This window comes from Mesocricetus auratus, unplaced genomic scaffold (genome assembly GCF_017639785.1).
Source record: "Mesocricetus auratus isolate SY011 unplaced genomic scaffold, BCM_Maur_2.0 Super-Scaffold_100027, whole genome shotgun sequence".
Classification (NCBI taxonomy): domain Eukaryota; kingdom Metazoa; phylum Chordata; class Mammalia; order Rodentia; family Cricetidae; genus Mesocricetus; species Mesocricetus auratus.
The window spans coordinates 4,418,186-4,438,734 of NW_024429208.1; the positions used below are offsets into that span (position 1 = coordinate 4,418,186).

Consider the following 20,549-nt stretch of genomic DNA (forward strand, 5'->3'; position numbering starts at 1 on the left):
CTCTGGAAGGGGCCAGCGGAAGGCGCCTCGGGTGAGAGAGTCCAGTGTTCACTTAGGAGCCAGGGGGGCAGTTACAGGGCAGCAACGGCGAAGGGGAAGGGGAAGGGGAAGGGGAAGGAGAGGGAAAGGTTTCCCTTTCTGGTCAGCAGTTGGCGGTGACAGGGAGAAAAGTTAAAGAATGCTAGGCGGTGATAAGCATCTCTCACAGTCGGCCATTACTTGGGGTCAATAGGGCAGGGAGGGAAGAACCTAGAAAATTAAGGTACTTTTAGTGCCGGAAACCAAACTACTTCAGTTTTGGGGCCTGTCACTGTTTAACCAAAATGGAGACACTTTCCAAAACGGCTAGCAACCTGCCAAGCCCAGTTTGAGCCGTGCTCCCCGTCAGGAAGTCACCTCCTCCTCATACAGCTGTCATCCCCAAGTGACCCACGCCGCCTCACCAGGTCGTGACCGCCCTGGAGGTGAGGCCTGCAGATGCAGTCACAACCAACCACTTCCTGCTGGACGCTTCCCATGTGCCCGGGTCTCTCCTAAGACCCCTGTGAGAGCCGTGCCGGGGAGACGCAGACAGAGATCCAGGCACCACAGAAACTTGTGCACCCATGTAAGCCCAGCACCGAAGGCAGGCGGATCAGAAGGTTCAAGCCCACCCTCAGCTGCGTAGCCAGTTCAGAGCCATCGGGGCTATAAGAGACCCCCTGGTCTTAAAAAAAATTGGCAATGATCTCAAAAATGGCCAGAGGGTGGACTTTCACAGAACTCTTTAAAAAACGGTTGCCTTTACCCCTTGTCCATTCTAAAGGGCACTGTAATATTGTCATTATGCCAGTTTTCAGACCAGAGGCCCGGAGGACTAGGTCACAGAAGAACTAGCAAAGCCAGATTCAAGCTCGGGCAGGGCTGGTTCCTGGGCCCCAGCCCTCAGCCGTGATGCTCAGTAGCCCTCCGGCTAGCAAGTGCTCTGTCACCAGCGCCAGCGCCATGCCACCTGTCCTGGCCGAATAAAAACCCCTGACAAGTGGCCGGTGAGGAGATGCCTCCCACAGAGCTCGTCCTGTGGCCGGCTAGTGGCTGATGTGTGGTCCACGAAGAAAACCCAGGTAGGAACTGGTGTCCACACCCCTCCACGTCCCTCCTTTGCAGGGTAAGCAGAGGGCGAGCTGGGGATTCTCTACCTAACTTACCTTCCCAGAATCTGGGTCGTAGAGGGGGTGGGGGAGCAGAAGGTCTCCCAGCTCACTAGTTCCTGTACCCACACCTCCTAAGGCTCAGCCGACCGGATGTCCCTGGAGCTGCCGGAATCTGGCCCGATTTGAGGAGATTAAAAAAAAATCAATCTGACCCTTAATTCCCCCAAATTAATTTATGGGCTTGCCTCTTGGGTGCTGAAACACGTCTGGCCACCCAAAATCTGGTAATTATTTATGTTTAAACACGGCATCCCTCCTTGGTGGATTGTAACTGGTTGGGACAGCACTGGAGACTGTTGGAAAACCTTCCTCGTGGCTCCCGCATAGCGTTAACCAAACCAAAACACGTAGTCTCCTTCAGCAGGCAAACTTACACCCAACATCACTAACATTTGGAGGGCTCAGTGGGTGTGAAGGAAACACCCCAACCATCTTGGCCGCACCCACTTGGGTGGGTGGGGGAGACCCCCATGGGATCCACGTCTGCTGAGTTTAACACCCTGCTGAGGAATAGCCAGGGTTAGGAATTTTCTGCTGTTTGGAAAGGAGGAGGGGTGCCTGGCACAGGGGAAGGCTTTGCTTTTTTTATTCTTGTTGCTGATTCCCTCCAGGAGGTTGAGCTGTGCCACAAGCCCGGAGGATTAGGGGCCAGAGACTGAGCTTCCAGAAGGCCGCTGGGGGGCGGGAGGGGCGGGGGTGGGAATCTGCACCTTTAAATAACATTAATTTCTGAAAGACCCAAGTTGTTTCCTTAAATCGCTGCCCAGAACCTCTGGCTTTCATCTGTTTTTATGGTACCTTTCCAGGTTGTAGGCAGGAGCTGCCGCAGGGTAACACCCAGCATCAGGGAGGTTCTCCAGGCCCAGTCCAGCCCGGGAGGAATCATTTCCTGCAGGAGGGAAAGAAGAAACTTCTAAGAATCAAGGTATTTTAGAAAAATAAAAAATAAAAACAGCCCCCCTTCCCACACCTCCAGGAGTACCCTTGGAGAACAAGCCACAAAGCCCCAACACAGCTGGGACCTCATTTCCTTGGTAGCTGGGGGGCAAGCCACTTAACCTCAGTTTCCCCATCCATAAAATGGGGTTAATCATGCCCCCCCCTGCTTCAGGAGCCCTGGTAGGTTTTAATTGGGTAATGGCTGTGGTGCCCTTTGATGTAGTAAGTTTTATTAACTTGCGAGGGATCCCCTGGGGCCAGAAAAAGCAGTTAAACCAGAGAGAGACAGAGAAAGAGGGCTTGAAGAGCAAGCCAGGCTCCTGCGCTGAGCGGTTCCAGCACTGATTCCAGACGTGCAGGGTGCCCCCACCCGCAGCAGGCGAGCTGCACGGAGCTGGGGCTGTTCTTTATGAAGTCGGCCCGCTGTCTCAGAAGCCACTGGCTGTTCAGGTGTGGGGGGGGGGAGACCAACCCCTGGCCTTGCTCTCAAGCCCCCACCCTCCCTTGAGGTTCTCGGCCGAGAGCAAGGTCCTTGGAATCGAATTTAGGAAGGTTTCAGCCTCGTTCCGGGAAAAATTAAACAGGGAGACCTCAAGAGCTGTCATCCAGCCCAGGCTCACGGCTGGGGAAGATCGTGGGGACAGCATCCACAGTATTTCTGAGGTCCGTCCTCCTGGTCCCTCAGTTTCCGCTCCCTAACAAAATGATGCTAAACTCAATTTTTTGTTTGTTTTTGTTCAGGAGACAGGGTTTCTCTGTGTAGCCCTGGCTGTCCTGGAACTCTCTCTGTAGACCAGGCTGGTCTCGAACTCACAGAGATCCAACTGCCTCTGCCTCCCGAGTGCTGGGATTAAAGGTGCGGGCTGCCACACCAGGCTCAGCCCTCCCCACCCCTTTTTTAAATTCACTGTTCTTCTCGATGCTGAGGGTGGACCCCAAGACCTCGTGTGTGCTGCGCAAGCCACCTCCCATGAGCCTCCCCGCAGGGCCTTCCCTGCTTTGATTCCTTCCGTGCGGAGGGCCCATGAATCAGCTAAGATCACACTGCCAGCTACCCTGGCACAGCCCAGCAGGGTGAATACCTTGTCCCGCTATGCCAAGGACGGTCTCAGGGACTCTAGTGCCACAGTCCACGCTACGCTGCCAATCCCAGACGAACTGCAAGGGTTCTATTGCTCTTCAGGTGCTCGGGTTGGCTGGAAAAGACTATTTAAAATTCCTAAGTAGGGTCTGGCGGTGGTGGTGCACAGCTTTGATCCCAGCACTCAGAAGGCAAAGGCAGGCGGGTCTCTCTGAGTGCGAGGCCAGCCTGGTGTAGAGTTCCAGGGCAGCCAAGGCTGTTACAGGGAAACCGTGTCGTCTCAGAAAACCAAAAACAAAACAAAAAGACGCTGTGGGGCTGGGGGTGTGGCTCCGGAGGTAGCATGCTTGCCTAGCTGCTTTTCTGTCTCTGTGCTTATGTATTTATTTTTTATTTTTTGGCAGACAGGGTCTCTACGTAACCCTGACTGTCCCGAAACTCAGTATGTAGAAGCAGGCTGGCCTCGAACTCACAGATCCACTTGCATCTGCTGGGATTGAAGGCATGTGCCACCACCCCCGCTTTATCTAGGTATTTTAAGGCAAAGAAAACCCCTGCCGCTGGAAGAAATGAGGTCATGTTAACTACAAAAATATTTCGTCTACACACTGCCCAGATTCCCAACCAAACCATTGCTTGGACGGACGGCGCCTTGCAGACAGAATTGATCACCTTGTCGGGGGTTGGTGTTGTGTGTACATGGGGGCAGTTTTTAGGGGCCGATGTCTTTCAAACCACCCTTGACAGACTCAGGTAATGAAGGCAGTCTTCTCGAGATAGATCTAACCCTGACTCTTATAGCACTGGGAGGGGAAAAGGCAATTTACATGGAGAAGAAATGCAAAACAATGATCAAATCAAAGCCACCCTCAGCAGCCTCTGCCCCCCCTTGCCCCATCTGAGGGCAAGCCTGCTCCAGTTCCGCTGAGCTGCACTGCCTGCTCCAGTGGGCCACAACCGACACTCTATAAATCGTCTCTGCCCCTGTGCGGGAGTTTCGGGCTGTATGTATTTTGGGGCCCGGCATTAATTCCCTCATCCTTGGCTGGTGACATGAAGATTTGTAACTGATGGTTTTAATGTGTTTCCTTCAGGTTACTATTAAAAACATGCTGTTTATCTGAACTTGCAAAAGTTTCCATTTAGAGGGAGGGATCGAGGGAGGGATGGATGGGGGAGAGAGGGAGGGAGGGAGGGAGGGAGCATGAGAATGTATCACAGGAACCATTTCCCAGCATCCAATGGGCTGGGGAGCTAAGTGGTCAGGGGCCACTCTTCTTCCCACAGTCTGGTCTTTCTCTCTCTCCACCTTAGTCTTCCTGGTATGAAATGAGGATAAATATTTGTCTACAAGATGAGGCAGTTGTAAGGATTAATTGGCTGGTGCTTTGGGAAGCCTTTGAAGATGAAAGACGCTCTCTGCAGATGCTAAGTAAACTCAGAAGGTGTCTGGCTTTAATGAGCCAGGTGAAGCCAGAAAGGACGGCTGGAGATTAACTGTGCCTACCCCAGCGCCTGCCTGCATGGGCCCAACTGAGATCTGGGCGGAGCTCCCCCCGGCTCCATCCATCCTGGCTCTTCCCCCCCCCCCTTCCTGGCACACCGTCTGGTAGTAATGTACATGCACAGGGAACCAAATTGGAATTGAACCCAGACACCCAGACCTCCTCAGGACATTCCTGTCACCTATGCTTGTAGCACAGGGCCTGGGCAGGCTACAGTTCCCTGTTTCCTAGCAGGGTGTGTCACAGCCACCCAGGGTCAGGGAGGTCCTGCTGAATTAGCATCACAAGCACAACTCACAGCAATTGTGCCCCTAGCAGGCCCTAGGCTCTAAGTATTTTCTTTGTGTGTTTTGCATGCCTGAATATGGGTTTATGTGTATATGCGCATGTGTGTATGTGTAGGTCAGAGGTTGACACTGGGTGCCTCTCTCCAATTAAAAAATGGATTTATTTTGATTTTGTGTGTATAAATGTTTGCCTGTGTATATGTGTCTCACCTCCATGCCTGGTGCTGGCAGAGGCCAGAAGAGGACATCAGATCTCCTGCAACTGGAATTACAGACAGTGGTCTGTCTGTCTCTGTCTCTCTCTCTCTCTGTCTGTCTCTCTCTGTCTCTGTCTGTCTCTGTCTCTGTCTCTGTCTCTCTCTTCTGTCTCTCTGTCTCTCTCTGTCTGTCTCTCTCTGTCTCTGTCTGTCTCTGTCTCTCCTGTCTCTCTGTCTCTCTCTGTCTGTCTTTCTGTCTCTCTCTCTCTTCTCTCCATGCCCCATGTGGGTGCTGGGACCTGAACCTGGGTCCTCTCCAAGAGCAGCCAGTGCTGTCTGTCCCTGAGGTCCAGCCTCCATGTAACTTTTTGAGACAGAGTCTCTCAATGAACTTGGAGTTCACATAGTCAGCAAGATTAACTGAATATTAGCTGGACCTGAGTTCCCAGGCGCCCCGGTCTTCACCTCCCTGGTGGAATTACAGGCACACTCGCCTCTTGGCACCTTTGCCGGGGATCTGAACTCGGGCCTCTGGGCTTGCACAGCAAGCTCTTACCCACTGAGGCTACCTTCCGGGTCCCAGCTTTCTCCCCACTTCTGAGGTCCCTGCCTCTCACACCAGGCCCACGGGGAAGGACTCCAGGTCACACAGCTGAGGCTCCCATTGCCTGATATAGATGACCAAAGGCCCCGTGGCTGAGGGAGGTGCACATGGCGGCCCTGGCCCTTCCTTCACCACACAGGAAGCCAGAGCGTTCAAACACCCAGCCGTGGAGGTGGGACACAGGAGGCAGAGGGGCAGGAACAAAACAGACACGGGCCGCGGAAGGATGCCAGGTCTGCATGTACCACACCAAGGACAGGTTTGATAGGATGTAAGGCGTTGAGTCTGGCCGGCTGGAGGCAACCACATTAGGGATACAGGGCACTTTGTTAGATGTGTCTCATGCCAAACCCCATGCTCATAAAAGGCAGTCTGAGAGGAGAGGCTGTAACACAGAACCCTGGGGTGCTGACACGGCTTAGGGTAGCCTGCACTGTTGGAATCACAGGCAGTCAGCAGCCCAGAGTCTCGAATGAATGAACTGTTAAGACTCTGTCTGACCGAAGCAGCTTTAGCTTTGAGGTCCCACAAGGAAGCCAGAGAAGAAGGAAGGACGCAGAACAATTTCAAACAGGCATGATGGCGCGTGCCTGCCGTCAGGAAGTGAGAGTCTGAGGCAGGAGAACAAGGGGTTCAGCACAGCAGGTCCCATGTTGTCAGGCGGTGGTGGCGCACGCCTTCCATCCCAGCACTCGGGAGGCAGAGGCAGGCGGATCTCTGTGAGTTCGAAGCCAGCCTGGTCTACAAGAGCGAGTTCCAGGACAGCCTCCAAAGCCACAGAGAAACTCTGTCGCGAACCGTGCCCCCCCCCCCAAAAAGGGAGACTCCATCTTAAACAAATGGAAAGGAAAAAAAAAAGTCATCAAATTTGGACCTCCGCCCCTCAACACCATGACATCACACCAGCTAAATGCGGGCTGGGGAAGCCCCTGGTCTGGACAGAAATATCTTTAGCAACTGCTGTCTATGGACGGAAAGGGAAATGTTATTTTGTTTAAATACCATGTTGTTTTGAGAAGTCTAATGTGAAAGTCCCTATTTAGAGCTTGTAAGACTCTGCCCTGAAAGTGGTCGAAGTTTCCACACGCACATGTTGACTAAGGCCTCGAAAAGCAAACTTCCTGGTAACTACTGACTCAAATCACCTGGGAGTGAAAGCTTGGCCTCACAATCCTAGAGCTGTGCACAGGGGACCTCCGCCAAGAAAAATCCCAGGACTGCATTTATCAAAGGACAAAGAGGCCCCAGGCCCGAGCGAGCTGAGCCCTCCGGAAGGGAACCTGGGCTTCGGAAGGAAACTTGGGCGCAGCTTCTCTGGGCCCTTCCTGGGTTAGGAAAACTGACGAGAGGAGACAGGCCACGTGGCGCCTGCTCTCATTCAGTACCCGCTAAACGCCACCCACCGAGTCTTCAGTTGAGCCAGGAGAAGCACACGCTTGTGGCTAACATGTGGCCATGTTCCCATGGCAGAAGCAGGGTCTGTGAGTCTTAGCAGGACACTCTTCTTCCCAGCTTACCTCAGGGTCAGGTTTTGGTTGCTGACCTGGGGTGATAAGTAATAGCTTCGGGGCTGGGGAGATAGCTCCATGGATGGACCTAGGTGCTCAAGATTGAGAACTAAATTAGAATCCCTGGTACACACACATGTATAGACACATGTATACACACATGTACACACACATGTACACACACACACAACACATCGGTGCAGTGCTGTGGGCCTGTAACTCCTGCATTCAGAGGTCCATGGGCCTGCCAGCCTAGGCAGTCAATGAGCTCCAGGTTCAGTCAGAGACCCTGCCTCACAAAGTGGTATGAGGAGTGACTGTTATATAAATCCTTCCCGAGGGAGGCATACACAACCCCCTCCCGGGTCCTAAGACAAACGTAGGTGTGAGTTCACCCAAGTCCACCCTGAGGAACCATCGAGTTGATTAGAGTGACTTACATGGGCGACCTTAACGTAGCCCCAGAAGGTCTGTATCTCTCCTTACAGTAGTTACAGTACAGCATGGAGGACAACGACTCCCCCACGGCCTCCTCTCCCCTCCTCACCTATGTCCTCCAGCCCCTTTCTGAGACCCCGAGACCACGTGCAGTAGGGCAATTCCGCTTGCAGCTGGCTAGCTGCTCAGGCTGTCCATGGCCTCCCTGCTCCCTCCTCCCAAGGAGGACTGTCAAGAATCCAGAAGCCTAGCCGCGATGGCCTTTGACCCTGACAGAGTCCTGAAGACAGGGTCAGTGTGGCTCAGAGGATAATGGAGCCCAGAAGCTTCCCAGTGTCAAGCTCTGGCCTACACGCCCACACTCACAGGCCAGTGTATCCCATCCATCCTCCCATAAAGAGAGCTTCCCCACCATCCTTCACAGCGCAGCCGTGCCAGTCACAGAGGACGAGAATGTAGATGACGTGAATGTAGATGACCTGCCAGTTACAGAGGACGTGTCAGTCACAGAGGACGTGTGAGTCATAGATGACGTGAATGTAGATGACCTGTCAGTTACAGATGCCGTGTCAGTCACAGAGGACGTGTGAGTCATAGATGACGTGAATGTAGATGACCTGTCAGTTACAGAGGACGTGTCAGTCACAGAGGACGTGAATGTAGATGACGTGTCAGTTACAGATGACGTGTCAGTCACAGAGGACGTGTCAGTCACAGAGGACGTGTGAGTCATAGATGACGTGAATGTAGATGACCTGCCAGTTACAGAGGACGAGAATATCCAAGGTGAAGTCAATTGCTAGTGAGTGGCAGGGTTGAAATTCAGGCCCAGGTTCTTTTTCACCGCCCCATACGTAGACCCCTTAAGTTAGACATGTGGCTCGGTGCTTGGCACTCATGAGGTCCTGGGTTTGATCCCACGTGACACCAAAACATGACAAAATGACCAGGGGTGGTGAGGCTTGTCACAACAACAAAAACACTAAGGAGAGAGTGGTGGCACACACTAGCTCTTCAGAGGTTGAGGCGGGAGGGTCCTAAGTTCTAGGCTAGCCTGGCTACAAAATGAGACCCTGCTTGAAAACAGCCCTCAGCTCTCTGGATGCTGAGGCCTGGCCCCCTCCTAGCCTGCTCTCATCCTCCCCTGCCCCTGCGTATGTGTGCCGTGCCCAGGATGGCCAGAGGGGGCGTTGGATCCTGTGGAGTTGGAGTTAACGGGTGATGTGGGCACTGGAACCAAACGGCTCTGCAAGGGTAGCACGCTGCTGAGCCCACTTCGGCTCTGCTTCCTTTCTTCCTGTCTCCCCCTCCCCTCCCTCTCTTCCTCCCTCTCCCCCCTCTGACAGGGTCTCCCTTTGTAGCCCAGGCTGGGCTGGAATTATGATCCCCCTCCATCTGCCGAGGATGACAGGTTAACCACACCCCATGCTCACCGGGCTGGTTTGGAATAAGTATTCGGAATGCAGCCCAGACAGAGACCTGAGGTCAAAGTTCACCCCTGCCTTTTATGCACTGTGGTCCCTGGCTGAACCTCTCCGAGCGTCAGCTTGCTCATTGGGAATAGGGCGAGATCATGCCTGGCATTCCCTTCACTGGGTCTGGCCAGGAGCCGGTGAGGTAATCCATACGTTTGCCTAGACCCGGTGTCTGGCACCGAAAGTGCTTCTGAGGGCAGGGTTCATGTTCTTGCCTTTCTTAGGACGGAGCCGCAGCACCAAGAGTGTTTGCTCAGGCAGCTGTGCACATGGCCGCTCTGTTGCCCCCCCCCGTCGGGGACCCTGTTCTGTTTCCCTACACACAGTTGCTGCCTCGGCACACCGTCCCCCACTTTCCTTCATTCTCCCTCCCCCTGGGTTGCGGGCGGGGGCGGGGGAGTGGGGGGAAGCGTTCACCAGTGAGGAGTGTAGCTGGGATTCTGAGATGGGGCACCAGGGAAGATGGCAGCCACATCTGAGGCTTCAGTCCCCTTGTTCCCATCCCCCACGTCGGGCCCATAAAAGGCTGCCCACTGCCCAGAGGGGTGACCCTGCGGGGCCGCCCGGCGCCTGACCGTGTGCATGGAGGAGCCCTCCAGTCCCTTTTGAAGTTCAGCAAAGCCAGGTGACACAAGGGAACCACAGCAGGGCCCCTCGAAGCAGCTGGTCCCCTCAGCACGGCCGTGGACGTGGGAAGCAGCACCGGACCAGACTCTCCTTCCGGTCCTCTGCTCATGCCACTGGCCTTTGACCACAGGGGAGAAAGGTGCTACAGAGATAGCTCAGCCCAGCCCTCCTGCTTTGTGGATGAAGAAGCCAGAGAGGGTTAAGAGTTGGCCCGAGTCACACAGCGGGTGTAGGTAGAAGCATGGGTACCTTAAGATGGGGGCTTCCAAACCTGGGGGGCGCCGGGGTGCAGGGGGTCTTGCCACGCCTGGGTTTGAGTTTTGGTTCTGACCCCCTGCCAGCTGCGTTGTGTAGACAAGTCATCCAACCTCTGAGCCTTGGTGCTGTCCTCTGGGCTCACTGGATGAATCTTTTCCTTTTGGTTACTTGGAGAATTCACAAAAGCTCCTCCTAACACGGTGCCTAAAACTTAGGAGAGGTACTGTGGAGACAGATGTGTGTGCGTTTGAGTGTTTGCGTGTGTGTGTGTGTGTGTATGCATGTGTGTGTATGCATGTGTGTGTATGCATATGTGTGTGTATGCATGTGTGTGTGTATGCATGTGTGTGTGTGTGTGTGTGTGCCCGTGTGCACACGCACAAAGACCACAGGTTGCTGTTGGTTCCTCACTGGTTCAGCCAGGCTGTGGAACCCAGTTCCAGGGACACTCCTGTCTCAGTCTCCCCAGTGGTCGCTCCAGGCTTTCCCACGGACGCTGGGGATCCAAACTCACACCCTCACCCTAGTGCCGCGAATATACCCAGCCCAAGCACCTCGCTAGCGCCTGAGGCAGCTTCCACTGTCTGGAGACTCATCGTGTTAACAAGGACACACAGTCTTAGCTGAGACAACCCTGGCTTTAGCAAAGTAGATGATTTCTCTCACACGATGCTGTTTCAGCTTAGACACCAGGGCGAGCGTGGGCTATCTGACCCGTAACTCCCACCCAGGGCCTTAGATGGCTGCCACAGCTCCTGCCCCTGCAGCCGTCTCCCAGCCAGTGGGAAGATCAGTCAGGAAGCAAAGGACCCACTCTTCCTCCCTCTAAAGATCTGGCACCTGCGCGTGTCCGTGTTTCGTGTCCGTGTTTCGTGTCCGTGTTTCGGGCCCTGTGCTGCTGGGTAGCAGCACTTGTGTCCCTTGGTCACAGCTAGCTGCAAGGGAGGCTGGGGAATACAGTGTCTCCCTCAGTGACTCAAACCACCTCACACCAAGGGGGACGTTTGGCAATGTCAGGAGACGCCTTTAGTCACAAGTGGAAAAATGTTGGTGGTAGGGATGTCGCTGAAGGCCCTGACTACCCACACAGACCTGACGACCAGAGTTCGATCCCCAGGACCCGCATGGTAGTACGGAAGAACGGACTCTCACTGTCCTCTGACTTGTAAGGTGTACTTTATTTTATGTGTTTGCACCGCATATGTCCCTGGAACCCCAGGAGGCCAGAAGGGGGTGTTGGAGCCTCTGGAACTGCAGTAACTAGATGGTCATGGGCCATCATGTGTTTTGCTGCGAATTGAACTCAGGACCTGGGAGAGCAGCCAGGGCTCTTAACTGCAGAGCCACCTCTCCAGCCCCATTCCCCCAGTTTTTTTAAAAACAGTAGTCCAACCACAGACACTAGTACTGTCCTCGTCAGGACACCCTGCTGCGATGAAGCAGCAGGAACGGGGGCTCAGGGTGGAGAGACTGTGGCGGTGCAGTTCTTAAAATCCTTGCTCTACAGGTGTGAGGACCTGCTTGATTTCTATAGCCCTGTCAAAAGCCTGCTGTGGAGACAGTGAAGGGGCTCTGTGGGGCTCCCTGAGCCAGTCCAGCCTATCCAGACAGCCCAGGCCAGTGAGAGGTCTTACTTCAGAAAACAAGGTACCTGGAGATGGCACCCAAAGAATGACGCCAAGACTGGCCACACACACTCACACACACACACACACACACACACACACACACACACGCTCACACACACACACACACACGCTCACACACACGCGCACACACACGGGAACTGGCAGGCTATGACAAGGGACAGGACACCCGGGATGCAGCATCACCTGCCACGTCTCCCACATCCAGTCTCATGGCTGCTGGGGATTAAAACACATCTTTTCCCAAGGTCTCTCCCTCCCACAGGGATCAAGGTTTTGAATCAACAGACCTCCAAGGAACTATCGAGAATTAGTTCCCAAGGCTTGGAGGATTGTAGCCAGGCAGCCTGAAATCCCACCCTCTGGGTGGCCGACGGGAGCCAGCAGGGAGGCCGGAACCCACATGCCTCCCAGGGTGACAGACCCACAGGTGAGGCGAGTCCCCCTCCCCCTGGCTTCCCCACCTTGGTTTATCTCAAGATACCTTGATCTCTTCAGAAATCCATTTCTAATTCCGTTGTCTTGAAATCAGGGCTTGGCAGAAAGGAGAACCAGAGACAGGGGCTGTCGAGTTTGAGGGGAAATACCTCAGGACGACTGTCCTGTTACCCACCCGGCAGTGCTAGCCTGTCCTCAGCCTGAGCCCCAGATCCTGGACCTTAGGATGAAGGCTGAGCTGAGCCTTCTCCCATGGCACTAGGCAGGTCAAACTCTGAGATCACCTGATAGGAAGAATTCAGGATGGCCCCAACATCTGTGGTTGACTGGGCATCTAAACCTTCTACAAACCGTCTGCAACCCTTCAGTGAGAAGCATGAATCTCCTTATCAACCCATGAAAAAGCCACCATTATATTAATTACAGTCCTACGCGAAGGGACAGAGAGGGCTGGGCATGAGAGGGTTGGTACAGCGCTCGGTTTGACATGCATGAAGCCCTGGGTTCAATTCCCAGTGCGAAATAACAGCTGTAATCACCCTGAGAGCCAAGCACTCAGGAGGTGCAGGCAGGAGACTCAGGGCTCCAGACCTTAGCACGCCTGACTCCATGCTGTAAGTACCATTCAGACCGTGGCACGTAGACCCCGCCTGCCAAAATGAACACAGAGACCCCCATCCATCAAAGCCCACGGTTCTGAGAAACCCATGTCGAAGTAGTCTGCCCTGGTGAGCACCCCACAAGATTAAGTCACTTGCCCAGGGCCTCACAGCTAACAAAAAGGAAAAAGCCAGTTTGGGTTCAGGGACGTCCAGCCCTCAAGGTTCAGGTTCTTTCAGAGCTGTCTAGGGAAAGGGTGGCCGGAGAAGACCCGACCCACTGTCACAGGCCTATGCCTCAGGGAAAGACATCCAGTCCATCTCTTAGTTGTTTTATCATCCCAACCCATGGCAAAAACATGGCACCATTCACTCTCTGTGGCCGACCGTGGTGGTGGGCGGGGGAATGGAAGCCCAGGGTGTGCCAGGGGCTTTTTCGAAGCCACACAGGGTCAGAGCTGAACAATAATGCAATCCCACCCCACCCTGTGGGATCTGGGGGCTCCCAGGGAAGATGCCTGGACCCGGGGTGAGGTCTGCATGGAGGGGCTTCATGGAGGGAACCAGACCGGAAAGGCATTTTTGCTGGTGTGAAGGAACCAGCCATGACAGACACCCAGAGTCCTGGGCACACTGAGCCACTTTTAGAGACATGCTTTTTTTCCCCCGAGTTGTCTGTCAACAGGAAGCCCCTCCCAGTGATGGAGTCATCGTCTTCCTCAGTGGAAACCAGAAACAAGAGGCTGGACCCCCTGACTCAAGTCACAAGCCCAGGGATGACCTTGTTTTTAAGGAAGCAGGCAGCGGTGTCCAGCGGCCTGGTCTACCACAAAGGGACCTGAAATAGCTCTGAGGACCTGTGTCCACGAAGGAGGGAGGGCAGTGGGTAGCGGCTGGGTCATAGCGCCGCTTTGTTGGGAGGCGAGACTCTGTCTCTCTGCCCACCTCCCATTGCACCCGACAGTCTCTGTCTCTCGGGACAGAGAGAGAGACAGCTGCTTGGCTACAGAACGCGAAGGCCCAGTGAGCCCCACCAGTCACAAGGGGCGTATAATCAGCCCGCACCCAAAGGGTATCAGTGGCACAGAGACATCATTGACACCACATCCGAGGGGCGGAGTCAGGCGTCTGCCAACAGATCATGGTAAATCCAGGTGGAAATATGGCTCTCTTGTCAAAAAGGAAGTTCTGGCTCATGGCACGCCACGTTTGGTGAAAAGAAACTGCATGCGCTAAACATTATAGTTTAGATGTTTTTTCCCTCTTGGGGGGCTGCTAACCCAGCCCCAAATGAATCACACATGGAGGCTTATTCTTGATTATGAATGCCCGGTGTTGTAAGTTAAGCAGAGAGACAGATGTCGTGAGACAGGGTTCAAGCAGAGAGGTTTTTTTTTTTTAATTAGGGAAAGGGATCATAAGGAGGAAAAAGGGGAGTGGGGGAGACCAGCCTCTGGAGACAGGAGCAGCAGGAGAGAGGAAGGCAGGGAGGAGAGGGAAGAGGAGAGAAGGATGGGAGGTGGGCAGGGCCCTTTTAAAAGGGAACAGAGTGACTGTGCACAGGTGGTGCTCTTAGTGGCTGCAGCTGAGGGCGTGTCCTGTCAGGACCCCAAGGACAGCCCAGTACGGATGCCTGAATACTGACACCCGGCCTTAGCTTGGCTTGTTTCTAGCCAGCTTTTCTTATCTTAAATTACCTGTCTCCCTTTTCCTTCTGAGCTTTTGTCTTTCCTGCTCCTTCTGTCTATCTTACTTTCCTTCTTACTCCATGGCTGACTGGGTGACTTCCCCTGATGTCCCCCTCTTCATCTTCTCCTATATGCCCTTCCCGCCAGCCCCACCTGCCCTCGCTATTGGCCGTCCAGCTCTTTAATAGGACCACCAGGTGTCTTAGACAGGCACAGTAACACAGCTTCACAGAGTTAAACAGAAGTCGCACACCTGGAAATAATATTCTGCCACCAAACATGGGGTCCCATGTAGTTCAGGCTGACCTCAAACTCACTATGCAGCTGAGGACGAACTTAGACCTCTGATCTCCCTGCATCAGCCTCCAGAGGGCTGGTATTCCAGGGGTGTGCCACCACACCCTGTTTATACAATGCTGGGGATCGAACCCAGGCCTTGGTGCTTGCTAGGCAAATACTCTGCCCACTGAGCAACACCTCCAGCCCTGTATTGCACACTTAAGTGAATGGACTTTGTGGTACGTGAGTTGTCTCCATTTACAAGGTTTTTTTTATTATCGTTTTGGGATGATGTGTGTGTGAGGGCATGTCCATGTGAATGCAGGAGCCCCCAGAGACTAGAGCAAGGGGCTGGGCCCCCGGAGCCGGTTACACCATGGGTGCTGGGAACCGTCCAGGCTCTGCGAGACCAGTGGATGCTCCTTCCGGCCAAGCTTCCTCTCCAGCTCTCTAGTCAATTTTCAAAACGTTACAGCTACGTACAATACATGGTTCTTTTCTTGGGAGTGGCTCTGAAGCCTAGGCTGGCCTGAGGATGAGAAGCCTCCAGGAGCGCAGAGAGAAGGTGGGGCAGTCCCTAGAACCCTGGACCAGAAGGCACTTGGAGAAGGGGCCCAATTAACAAGGCAGGAGTGGTGGGTGGGGAGGGGGAGGGGCGCAATGGAGAGTGTGGGTCTGAGAGGAGATCTTGACAGCCAGAAATGGGGGCTCTAGATCAGAGTCAACTGGGTGGTGACAATCCAGGTACCATGTCCAGGCAGACACTTCTCTCTCTAGTGAGGGAAGTCTGGCCTGGCGGTGGTGGTGCACGCCTTTAATCCCAGCACTCAGGAGGCAGAGGCAGGTGGATCTCTGTGAGTTCGAGGCCAGCCTGGTCTACAATAGCGAGTGCCAGGGTGTGGGGCTGGGCTGGGCTGGTACCCCTCCTAAGTTCCAGCTCTACTGCTCCAGCAACTTCCAGGGCCAGAGTTACGTCAGAGCTCAAGGTGGCTGCTGAAGTCGCAGTGAGTGCTTCTGATCCTCAGGCAATGAGGAAGCCTAGAGTCCATCACCCCCACCTGTTTAAGGAAGGTCACAGAGGTTGTCTTCTGCTTGGGCCAAGGGGTTCGACTGCTTAGGAGGAAGTGGACTTAGGGTGACAACTGAGTGATTCTCCAGCTAGGGGGACATCTAGGGTGAGAGGAGACCAGACAGAAGACGTGTGGTAACCTTCATGAACCCCTGACCTGGGGTTACCTCAGACCCTCCCCTGAGTCCTACGTAGCCCCAGACTGAGAGCAGTGGGATGGCAGGAAGTCAGAAACCCCTCTTCCCATGGAAGGAGCTGTCACTGTTGTCACTATGCATAGGGAGTCAGAAACCTCTCTTCCCTTGGAAGGAGCTGTCACTGTTGTCACTATGCATAGGTCTGGCAGTGGCTCTCTGTATCCTGCGGAGCCGGGGGCCTAGGCAGAGGGGACAATAGAGAGGAGGGAACCCGAGGGAAGAGGCTGGAGTCAAAGGTGCTCTGTGGCCGCCATCTGCCTCCCCAGAGCCGGTGTCTAGACACTCCAAGTCCAACAAAGGCCTCCTGCCTGCCCAGCCCTGGGGGCCCAGGGGACAGGCAAATGTGCCTGGCACCACAGGGGAGGCAAATCCAGCAGCAGAGAGGCTGAAGGGGCAGAGACCAGGCCTAGGCCCCCAGCAGGGCCAAAATAACCACCACTGAGTCAGTCCACCAACAGACTGGTCAGTCAGTGGAGAAGTTGAAACCCCAGCCGGGTCTATTACTTAACAGTTTGTCATCAGACAAAAATAAAAGTAAAACAATCCCACCCCCCACACTGCCACCAGCCTCAACCACAGAGCCATTGCCTGTCATCAGGAGTCACCTCGGGACAGCCCAGGCCAGGCCGTGAGTCTGCTCCTAGTCTGCTCCGGTGCCCCCAGGGGCACAGGGGCCCCTTCTTACCAGGCTTAGCTGCTGCCTTTAGGCCCCAGGCCCTGAGGTCCTCATCAACCTCGTCTACAAAACAGCCCTTCTTTGAGTGGGGACAGTGGGAGGGTGGGATGACAACCCAGGAGTGCCCTGATGACCCTCAGAACACATTTGCCACCAGACACTCAAAGGCCCAAGGTGACTGTGGATTTCTTTTCCGGGGCTGGACACTCGGGGGTCAGGTCCTCCCCGGAGAAGCTGTGGGAAAGCCTGCTGCGGTGAGGTCACAACCTCATTGGCTCCAGCGTTCAGGGGCCAGGGGAAGGGCTGTGCAAGCCTTAAGAGGCGCAGAGAGTTTCAAGCCCTGAGTGCTGCCCTGTATGTATGCTTGGCCTGTGAAAATTAGGTTACGAAACCTTGCTTGCTCCTTCCCACTCCCTTCGCCCAGGACTTCCAGAAAACAACAACAAAAATGCCCGAGAAAGATGATCAGGAAAAACAGCATCAAGGGTTTCCTTTCGTGTGTTTATTTACCTTTTCTCGTCTGGAGTGTGTGTGAGTTTGTGGTGTGTGTGTCTGCACCTCTGGGTGTGCACATACTGGTGCGTGTGTGCTTGTGTCTGCACACCAGAGGTCAGGACAGGTGTGTCTGCTATAGCTCTCCATCTTTGCTTTTGAGTCGGGGTCTCTCTTCCCACCACATCCCTGCTGCTGCTGGGAAGAAACACCCACCAAAAGCACCTTTGGGGAGGGAAAGGTTTATTTCATCTTACACTTCTGGGTCACAGTTTACCAATGAGGAAGCCGGAGTTCAAGACACGAGCCTGAAGCAGAAACCAGGGAGGGATGTTTGTTCTCCGGCTCACTCATACCTTTTTTTTTTTTTTTTTGAGACAGGGTTTCTCCGAGGCTTTTGGAGGCTGTCCTGGAACTAACTAGCTCTTGTAGACCAGGCTGGCCTTGAACTCACAGAGATCCGCCTGCCTCTGCCTCCCGAGTGCTGGGATTAAAGGCATGCACCAGCAACGCCCGGCCATGAATAGCTTTTTATATAGCCCAGGACCACCTGCCTGAGGAATGGCGCCACCCACAGTGGGCTGGGCCCGCTATTGACAGACCAGCCTGATCTTGGCAACTCCTCTCAGTTGAGGCTTCTCCCCTCAGATGGTGCTTATCAAGGTAACAATGAAGGCTAATCGGGACATCGCTCACTGAACCTGGGAGCTCATGGATTGAGCCAATCAACTCCACGGACCCATCTGTTGCCACCTTCACCTTACGTGGTGCTGGGAATCCGAGCTCAGGTCCTTGGCTTGTGCAGAGGATACGATACCTGCTGAGCCACCTCAGGTTGCTACAGTGACTCTACACAAGTCACAGCCTCCCAGCCCCAGGCCTGAGCGCCCTTTCCCGTACAGCCATACCTCCCACGCGGGGCAATCCTACCTGGCCCCCTTTGGCGAGCTGGCTTGGACTTTGCCCCAGCGGCTCCACGGGACCTCCCTCTTCCTCTCCAGCTTCTTACAGCATCACATCCATGACACCATGTGTGCGTCTGTCCTTTATTCTCCACACCTTAGTAGTCCAGGGGACACTCTGCCCGTCCCAGCTGGGAGCTATCAGCAATAGAAGTTTCTCTTCATCCCACAGCTTTCTTGGTGCGTATATGTTTACCTGTATGTAATTTTTAAAGAGATAATATTGTTTATTCTGGGCATGGTGGTGCATCCCTTTAATCCCAGCACTTGAGAGACAAAGGCAGGCACATCTCTGTTGAGTTTGAGGCTAGCCTGGTCTACATCACAAGTTCCAGGATACAGGGCTACATAGAGAAGTCCTGTCTCAAAAAAAAACTTATTTATGAAGGGGGTGCTAGTACTGTGTGTGTGTGTGTGTGTGTGTGTGTGTGTGTGTGTGTGTGTTAGCTTGAGCTACAGACAGTTGTGAGCTGACCCATGTGGACACAGGGGTCAGAACTCAGGTCCTTTGGAAGAGCAGCAAGCGCTGAGTCGTTGCTGAGTTGGTTTGTTTGTTATTTGAGATGCTGTCTTAGTGTTCTATTGCTGTGAAGAGACCCCATGACCACAGCAACTCTTATAAAAGAAAACATTTAATTGTGGTGACTTACAGTTCAGAGGCTCAGTTGTCATCGTCATGGTGGGACATGGAGGTGTGCGGGCAGATGTGGTGCAGGAGAAGGAGCTGGGAGTTCTCCATCTTGCAGGTGAGGGGACGTGGTCTGTGTCACTGGGCGTGGCTTGAGCATATATGAGGCCTCAAAGCCCACCTCCGTAGTGACACACTTTCCTCCAACAAGATCACACGCCCACTCCAACAAGACCACACCTCCTAATAGTGCCACTCCCTTTGGGAGCCATTTTCTTTCAAATCACCACACGGCCTCATGTAGCCCAGGCTAGCCTCAAATACTTTTTATAGTTCAGGATGACCTGGCACTCCCCACCCTCTGCCTTATTTTCTACTCACCCTGGAGCTCACCCGTGTGGCTAAACTGGCTGGCCAGCAGGTACAAGTGTCTGACGACGCAGATTCAATCTCCCAGAATCAACTTCACGGATGGCGAGGACTAGTTGTGACTTCCACATGTACCCTGTGACCTGTCCCTCCCCGAAAATAAATATAACAAAACTAGTTTTTAAAAAAGATAAGAACAGAGCCAGGCGTGGTGGCGCATGGATGTTGTCCCAGCATTTAGGGTTGGAGGCAGGACTAGCATTTCAAGGCTCATTTTTTCCACATTGTGAACTAGAGGCTAGCCTAGGCTACATGAACTCATGCCTCGAAGACTAAAGCCAGCACCGAAACCACGAAAACACGTGGGGATTCTTTTGGTACACACGTGCGTGTCTGGATAAGCACTCACATTCACCCCTTACCCTGTATCGTCTCCCTTTGTAAGAACAAGACACCTGTGGTCAACTCGAATCCCCGATGCCAGAGATAATCCAACCCTTTGTGAAGATGGCATGGGAGCTCCACAGTGAGGGGGTGGTGGGCAGCAGGGAAATGCTGGACCTCTTCCCTGACCTGGGCAAACAGTGACGTTGGGCACCAGGTACCAGGCATTAATAGCTCCGCTGAGGCTCTGGCCTCCAGATACAGCTATTTAAAGCCAAGAAATGTCATTTCTACCCACAGAGGCTGTCCCCACTGCGTATTTGGATTCTCTTCAGCCCCTGTGTTTTGGCAGGCTCGGGGCCTGGCTGCCCAGCGGCGGGACCACAGGGCTCCTGGCCAACCTGTCGTCACTGCTCCAGGGAGAGAAGGGCTAATCTTGACCTCTCCAGGTCTCTCCTCCTCTTCCTCTCTGCTCAGGCCCCAGGAGACGCTAAGTAGACTCTAAGGGACCCAGTTCACCCTCTACAGAAGGTTGCCGCCCACACAGAAGGCCTCACTGTCCGTGCTGGAGTCTAGGATTGAAGTGCGCACCTGAGATCTGGGGACCAGGATCATGTCTTCACCCTGCTATGTGACCATAGGGACGTTTGTTTTCCCTCTCTAGGCTCCCATTTTCTTACCCGGGCAATGAAATCACCTTCACCTTGCCTTGTTTCTGGGGTAGCTGCAAAAAATGAGAGATGAGAGTCTTTGGAGCCTACGGTGGGGAACGCACATTAGAAACCCAGGTTCAGGAACTGAAGAGCCACTCGGAGGAGAACACTTGCTGTGTGAGAACGATCATCTGACTCAGGGTGCTCAACACCCAGGTAAGAATCCTGGCGTGGATGCGTGTAACCCCAGAGGCTGTGAAGGCAAAGGCAGGTGGGTGTCCGGGGCTGGCGAGGGAGCCTGTCTGGAGACAGCAGGCATGAGGTGGGAGGCAGGGGCCTGACCCCCCCCCACGCTGG

The 20,549-nt window shown here is 54.1% G+C and overlaps 1 long non-coding RNA gene across 1 annotated transcript; it reads right to left on the reverse strand.

The window, feature by feature from the left end:
• Positions 1–1,933: 1,933 nt before the first annotated feature.
• Positions 1,934–18,916, reverse strand: LOC110343685. The gene is made up of 4 exons (XR_002386000.2): positions 18,809–18,916; positions 18,127–18,354; positions 3,215–3,338; positions 1,934–2,082 (listed from the first exon to the last, which is right to left on the reverse strand). It is a non-coding gene; the product is annotated as an uncharacterized LOC110343685 (long non-coding RNA).
• Between the last annotated feature and the right edge of the window lie 1,633 nt (positions 18,917–20,549).